The sequence below is a fragment of the Sarcophilus harrisii genome, chromosome 2, assembly GCF_902635505.1.
Source record: "Sarcophilus harrisii chromosome 2, mSarHar1.11, whole genome shotgun sequence".
Classification (NCBI taxonomy): Eukaryota; Metazoa; Chordata; class Mammalia; order Dasyuromorphia; family Dasyuridae; genus Sarcophilus; species Sarcophilus harrisii.
Genome location: NC_045427.1, coordinates 540,810,782 through 540,819,116, shown reverse-complemented (window position 1 = coordinate 540,819,116; position 8,335 = coordinate 540,810,782). Strand labels below are relative to the sequence as shown.

Genomic DNA, 8,335 nt, shown 5'->3' with positions numbered 1-8,335 from the left:
GGCATTTCAGGGCTAAAATTAACTGAGTAACTCAAAATTACCCAGGAAAAAAGGTCCCAATGGTCAGTGCCCTTGTTAAAGTCCATGCTCCTACAAATAGTTCCTCATTCTCTTGCTCCTTAAATTACTTTTCTTGTGATTCTTGACCTTGAATCTTCTCTAACCCTTTTCTGATACTATGATCCAGACCAATGTGTTTGTTACCTATGATAATCTTAGCACTCATGACCCTGCTTCATACTCAATCTCTCCTATTTCTATAACCAGATAGTCAAAAGTCCTGCCAACCCACAAAGATGCTAACCTAAAAAGAAAAAGATTTCTAGCTTTCTGCTTTTCTGAGTCTGATTTTTGCCCAGGATGTGCCCCACTCCTGTTGTTCCTTAAGAGCATCTTGAAAGTCTGATACACCCTAGTTAAATAGCTCAGTATCCTCAATGTAGACAAGCAGGTATCCGTGTGTATGCTAGGCTGCACAGGCCCCAAATCAAGTAAAACCAGTTTCTACATTTGAGCAGCACTTCTGTTATTTACCCAGAAATCCAATAGGTGAATAGTGAAATTTCTCTCATGTCCCACTGCGGAGAAATATTGTCACAACTACAACAGAGAGAAAAATCTCCCTTTCCTTACCTTTATTAAGTATTCACTTCCCCTAAGTTGAACCAGGAAAATCCAATTCAAAATGCACAAGTAAAGTGAGGCTAGCCACTTGAATGGACTACTCTGGCAATTTGTTGAAAGTTGGCTGAGACCCTAGTCATTGGCTGGCAAACACACCACGACAGCTGTGGAAGATTGGGGCTCACTCTGTGTTCTGAACAAGGAGTAGCTTCGCCAAGTGCCCCCAAAGCAGTCTTTTGCTGAAAAGAGACTACTGTATCCAAATTCATAGCTTTTCTTAGCAGGACCCAGAACTAGGACTTCAATTTGTGTACAAACTGTGCTCCATGTTTTATGCTTTTTCTTTCTCAAAGGTTCTTTTGTCCTGGTGCTCTCTCATTTATGTATGTTTGCTTCTATGTCCTACTAACTAGCCACAGGCTTCCCTGTAGCAATACCTGTCAATTCACTCAGCACACTAAATACCCAGGAGTTATCAGGAGCATCCTTTCTTTCCTTTCCCAACAAATTCACCTCAACTTACTAAAAATATTTTTAAGCATCTCTTCTGTGCAAGACAATGCATGTGAGCTAAGTGCTGGGAAAGGAAAGACAAAAGCAAATAGTCCCTATCCTCAAGGTGCTTCCATTCTACTTAAAAGCTAGAATAGGTACATGAGGATTGAAAGACTTTGGGTAGAATATGTGAAGAATAGTAGAGAGGCTATGATGAGCTTTAAATGACAAACCAAGGAGTTGATCCTAGATCTTGGAGGTAATAGTGCGTCCTTATAGGTTCTTTGGAGGGACATCATCAGGCATGTACTTTATTTAGGAAAGTCATTTTGGTGACTAGGTGATGGACTGGGTCAAGGGTAGTATTGAGTATGGAGTAGTATTGAGGATGGAGGAAGATAAATCCACAATGTAGTAAAAAAAAAAAAAAAAAAAAAAAAAAAAAAAGTGTCTTTGTGCAGATAAATAGTAGAAAACTATTGTTGTCATACTTCTTTCATATAGCATAAATTTAGAATTTGATCCACATAAATCTTTCTTTCCCTGACAGATTCTTACCTTCAGTCCTGGCTGTGCTTTATATAGAAGCTTTAATGGCACTTAAGAAGATGAAAGCAAAAGAATGACTGGACCAGACCACAAACACAAAGAAAAAATTTGTATCGAAGGCAATACAATCTAAAAAGCATTGGGAAATTATTTTTCAAGGTATTTCAGAAAGAAAAATAGCAAAAAAAAATTTAGGAAAGTAGGGGGAGGGGAAAATGATGCATAAAATCAATGCTAGTTCTGCAGTTGTGCATTTACAATATCTGGATTTGGGCAAATAACTTTCTGGGTCTCAATTTCCTCAATTATGAAATAAGGGAGGGTAAAACTAGATATCTTCCAAAGTTCATTAGACCTCTAGATCTATCACCCTATGATTTCTATTTGATTTAGACAGTCATTTTCATTAGCTGCTCTGACCAAAAAAATCATCACCCTCACACTAATCTGGTGAAAAGCCTTTTCATGCTCAAACGTCCTGGTCCTTGTTCAGTGGATCCTTCTATACATAACATTAGTTCCAAATTGGTAGGACTTGTCAGAATTTGGGTACTCCTGGTAGAACCTTCAAGAACTCAGTATCAGTTCCATAGCATGGTTAGACAACAGAGCACAACTGGGATTCTTTATACTTTTTCATGTTCTGGATCTCTTTGGCAGCCTGGCAAAGCCCATTGACTGCTTCTCAGAGTAATGTTCTAAAGTACGTAAAATAAGAATGCATAGGATTGAAATAGTTAATAAGAAAGTTATTTTTAATGTTCAAAAGTCCCAAAAAAGAACCCTTTGGGTTGATAAGAACCCTTGGAGTCGGATTTTAGTGATCATTTGTTAATTGATTACTAAACAAAGCAAAAATAAAATTAATAATATACTTCTATGTTTACTTTGAATGCTTGAGCTAAAGTATATTTGTTTTATTTTTTTAACTGTTTCTCCCAATCTAATCCAGGCTCAGTGTCCAACCGTTGGTTACTCACAGGTTTTTCTGCTCCATTTCTGACTTGAACCACTTCCTATTCCTTAGCTTAGTGGACTCTTGATTGCAAGAGCTCTTCTTACTGGTATTGCACTTAGTATAAGACCTGATAATTGTTAGCCTTCTTGTAACTCAGAACTCCTGAGCTCAAGAGAGCTACCAGCCTCAGCTCCTGGGAACAGGGATTATAAGCAGTCACCACCATACTAGGGTGATAGGTTTAATAAAAGGCAGTTAAAAAGGCAAATGGAGAGCGGTGGAAATTCTGAAAGCAACTTCCAAACTTTGTAGGTTGGTAGCATTATTTTTATGTTAAATCTAGTTTTACTTCTAAAACTGTGGTTTCCCTTTCCACTAGAATAAGTCTTGGATTATCATACATGATTAGGATAGTTTTTTGGAACGGAGGAGAAAGAGGAGGGGGCTTTTTCAGAGGCAGCCTTCAAAAAAGTAGTCACTCTATAAGTATTTGTCGAATAAATGCTTGAAGGAAAGGAACTGGGCAAAAATTCAACAATAGAGGGAAGGAAAATAGTATAAGTAGATCTGAGTACATATGAAGAGATTTCCTAAGGTAGATTTAACTGATTAATGAAAGCCAAAGGAAAGGGGAGAGATTGGAGAAAACATCCCTTAAGAAAGAAATCAGGAGACATAGTACACAACTAGCTATTTACATGACATATTCATAAGTCCAGTGTTTGTCATCTCAGGAGAGCCTGTATTCAGAACCTCAAACACAGAATAAATGAAAAACAGTCAAGTATACACAAGGTAGAACCTTTTCTGCTTCCTCAATCACACGTAATAATAACTCCATTCTAGGATATAATCCTCCTGTTGTTGCTGACAGTACTGTTAAATATTGTGACGGCAGAAAACTAACTTATTCCCAGAAGATTTCATAGGAAACTCTGAACTACTTCACACCCCATGAAGACTTAGTTTGGGAAAAACACTACTCTCTACTGCTATAGAAATTTATTTACATCCAGCAGGCCAAAATGCGTTCTGTTTTAGATGGCATACCTAGTCCATCTCAGAAATTTGGTAGCATGTCCCTATCTAGGCTGATTAGTTTGCTCATGAAAATTATTTGAATTATCTTTATTTAACCTAACTCAAGAGAAGTCTTTAAATTTCTTGGAAGAGTTCTAACAATTGAAGAGCTTTTCTTTTTCTTAAGTAATGAAATAATCTTATTTCATAAGACTTATATTGAGAAGAAAAAGGAAGAAAGAAGACAAAATAGACCATGTAGTTGTTGTTTGCATTTCATTTTCAAAGAGGACCAATGTCATCATAGGGTGATGTCTTGACTTATGAGTGAATTGGATTTAAGTGAACCAGAGTTGCATAAATTTATCAGCCTCACTGTTTCTTCCAAAATCATCAAAGTCTAATGGCAAGAAAAAGTTAGGACATCAGGAATGGTCTTTTGACCAACCTCTAAATGCTCCATAGCACCTATTTCAGTGGCCATTGTAACAAATTGTTCTGATTTGCCCATTCCTCCAGGGGAAGTCTTCACATGCTTGGGGTAGACATCCATCTGATTCACCAATGGGTTTGAGGCTCATCGGTTACCCCCAACATAGTAGTTCATCTGCCAAGACAGATTTACTGGAGCGTGTCTGCTGCACATGCTACAGCTTCTTAGAGTCACAGGTGAGAGCTGGGTGACAAGATGAATAAGTATCCCTGAAAGGGATCATCAAGCCATCTAGTCCACCCTGGACCCTCCACACATACCATGTAATTAAGACTATCATGAAACCTGGAAGGAAATATAGACATATTTCTTTGTGAAAGGCACTTAAGCTAAATAATCTGATGGCTCTGTGATCTCACTGATGTGATTGTTCCCTCCAACCAGTGTAAAGTGGCCATCACAATGAAGACACCAAAATAGGCTTAGAAGCTACTTGAGTCAGCCTGCTTCACTAGTTTAGAATTTCAGTATATAGACACAGAATCTCAAACTCAGTTAATCTAACTATGGGATTAGCTGAGCAAGTAAATAAAGGATATTGATAATTTATGGTGTGACTGCCTTCTAGATCTTAATAGTAATTCTCATTTCTAGGAGATGAAGCATACATGTGACATTAGCAAGCATCAAATCTTACCTAGAATTTTGCAGGCTGATTTTGAGTGGCCCAGGAGAATTAGGTTTTATTTTAAGTTTTAATTTAGGAGCACAAAGAGCTAGTACTTTTTACAAATGCATCATTCTAAGATAAACAATCTCTAGCCATTTATAAATACCACCTCACCGATCCCTCAATTATAAGTAAGGTATAAAAGGATAAATACAAGGGTTAGCATTAATGGATGAATTAATGGACTCCATCATTCCAGATATTTCTGTCAACACAGTTCCTCTCTTTCCCCTACGTAGAAGCAGCCCAATATAACCAGTCTTCATCAGCCTGAAGATAATTGATCTCTTTGCCAAGTGTAAGGATATGGCAGCCAAGGGTAGTACCAGTTTAGAACATAAACTCATTTGCAAAATCTTTTAGATGAAATGTGGAAGTTTTTGAGCAGTATTGTACCATACAACTACAAAAAGGGATAAAGGGAAAAGCAAGTCTATTCTAGACTCAGTAATCCCCAATTAAGCTAAATCATCCCAAAAGTAATCAAGTATGAAACTGAAGGAAGGTCAGCTAACAAATGAAGATTAGAAAAGCTTTCAAAAGCATTTCTATTTTTTAAATTTCTCTATCAATAGCAGAGAAATCAACACATTTGGGCTCTCATCAGAACTTCTGATATGATGTCTGTTGTTAGAAAAATTGAACTTTCTTTTTTTTTTTTTTTTTTTTATTTAATAGCCTTTAATTTACAGGATATATACATGGGTAACTTTACAGCATTAACAATTGCCAAACCTCTTGTTCCAATTTTTCACCTCTTACCCCCCCCCACCCTCTCCCTAAATGGCAGGATGACCAGTAGATGTTAAATATATTAAAATATAACTTAGATACACAATAAGTATACATGACCAAAACATTATTTTGCTGTACAAAAAGAATCAGACTCTGAATTATTGTACAATTAGCTTGTGAAGGAAATCAAAGATGCAGGTGTGCATAAATATAGGGACTGAATTCAATGTAATGGTTTTTAGTCATCTCCCAGAGTTCTTTTCTGGGTATAGTTAGTTCAGTTCATTACTGCTCCATTAGAAATGATTTGGTTGATCTTGTTGCTGAGGATGGCCTGATCCATCAGGACTAGTCATCATCTAGTATTGTTGTTGAAGTATATAATGATCTCCTGGTCCTGCTCATTTCACTCAGCATCAGTTAGTGTAAGTCTCTCCAGGCCTTTCTGAAATCATCCTGTTGGTCATTTCTTACAGAACAGTAATATTCCATAATTTTCATATGCCACAATTTATTCAGCCATTCTCCAACTGATGGACATCCATTCAGTTTCCAGTTTCTAGCCACTACAAAAGGGCTGCCACAAACATTCGTGCACATACAGGTCCCTTTCCTTCTTTATAATCTCTTTGGGATATAATCCCAGTAGTAACACTGCTGGATCAAAGGGTATGCACAGTTTGATAACTTTTTGAGCATAGTTCCAAACTACTCTCCAAAATGGTTGGATTACGTTCACAACTCCACCAACAATGAATCAATGTCCCAGTTTTCCCACATCCCTCCAACAATCATCATTATTTTTCCTGTCATCTTAGCCAATCTGACAGGTGTGTAGTGTATCTTAGAGTTGTCTTAATTTGCATTTCTCTGATTAATAATGACTTGGAGCATCTTTTCATATGACTAGAAATAGTTTCAATTTCTTCATCTGAGAATTGTCTGTTCATATCCTTTGACCATTTTCAATTGGAGAATGGCTTGATTTTTATAAATTAGAGTTAATTCTCTATATATTTTGGAAATGAGGCCTTTATCAGAACCTTTGACTGTAAAAATATTTTCCCAGTTTATTGCTTCCCTTCTAATCTTGTCTGCATTAGTTTTGTTTGTACAAAAACTTTTCAGTTTGGTATAATCGAAATTTTCTATTTTGTGATCAGTAATGATCTCTAGTTCTGCTTTGGTCATAAAAACCTTCCCCTTCCACAGGTCTGAGAGGTAAACTATCCTATGTTCCTCTAATTTATTAATAATTTCATTCTTTATGCCTAGGTCATGAACCCATTTTGACCTTATCTTGGTGATCGCGTTAAGTATGGATCAATGCCTAGTTTCTGCCATATTAGTTTCCAATTTTCCAGCAATTTTTATCAAACAGTAAGTTCTTATCCCAAAAGCTGGGATCTTTGGGTTTGTCAAAGACTAGGTTGCTATATTTGCTGACTGTTTTATCAGAAAAATTGAACTTTCAAAATTGAATAGTCTAAGTGTACATAGAAGGGGTACATGCTGGAGGTGACAGAATTTGAAGAGACTTAGAGGATCTATTGAAGATACCTAAAGAATAGGGAAAATATATAAGATATCACTAAAAAAAAAAAAAAAAAAAAAAGAGGAGCAGGGAACATGAAAGAGGATATCAATAAATATTGCTCTGTGTAGTCATTTTCTCATTTGCTTTATAATAAATCATGAGAATGATCAATACAAATATCTAGGGTATTTCTGATGAAAATATGATAAGGGGAGAGACAGACTTTCAAAAATTACATTCTATAGTGGCCCACATTCTCAGAGAGACACAGTTACCTAAAACAAGAGGACATACAATCTCATTTATCATTTGTTGATTATGAAAGAGTATTTAATTTAGTAGAACATAAAAGAAACCTTAATGGCTGTCTTCCAAAAAGGTGTCACCTTGTAACAAACATTTAACATATTCCTTTTCATTTATTCATCAATTAGGAATAAAATAAGAAGACATATGGTCTCCAAATGACTTTGTTACTGCAGTGAGAGATATACAGCACAGAGTTTATATTGAAGTTTCTCTATGGATGGTGAAACTTCTCAGTTACTACTTGGAGAAGTCATTGTGCTGCTGATTTCATCAAGTATTTACAACATTGCAGAGCCTCCTTACTGAGATGTACAAAAGAAATTTGGCTTAATGATCGATGCAGGAAAACCTAAGTGGATGAAGAATACCTACTGCCAATATTATGGTATGTAATTAGATAGATAACCTGTGGAGATGGCAAATTCAAATCACTTCAACAAATAGTTATTAGATCCTTAGATTGTAGGCTAGGCGCTGAGGATACAAAGGCCAAAAAAAAACCAAAAGCAAAAACAAAAACATTCCTAACATCAATAAATTTATAATATATTGGGGAAAGTTTTTATGTATAAAAATAAATAATTAAAGATAATAATAGCTAGTATTTTAAGGTTTGCAAAATGCTTTAAATAGTTTCACTTTATTCTCACAACAAACCAGGGAAATAGATACTATTATTATCTCCATTTTAGAGGAGAAACTGAGGCCGAAAGAAACCAAGTAATTTGATCAGGATCCTACAGCTAAATTAGTGTCTGAGGTCATATTTTAGTTCAGGTCTTCCTGAATCCAAAGCTAATACTATCTCTACTGTGCCACCCAGATGCTTTCAGTTAAAACACAGAACAAAGTAAAATCAAAATCATTTGGAGAGGGAGTGCACTAAAAAGTGGAGGTCGGATGGGGATCAGGACAAACATTTTACAAGAGGTGGCACCTCAGTGG

At 36.1% G+C, this 8,335-nt stretch overlaps 1 long non-coding RNA gene across 1 annotated transcript; it reads left to right on the top strand.

The window, feature by feature from the left end:
- Nucleotides 1–837: 837 nt before the first annotated feature.
- LOC116421860 lies at nucleotides 838–7,932 on the top strand. The gene is made up of 3 exons (XR_004232434.1): nucleotides 838–1,827; nucleotides 4,166–4,315; nucleotides 7,516–7,932. It is a non-coding gene; the product is annotated as an uncharacterized LOC116421860 (long non-coding RNA).
- The last annotated feature ends 403 nt before the right edge of the window (nucleotides 7,933–8,335 follow it).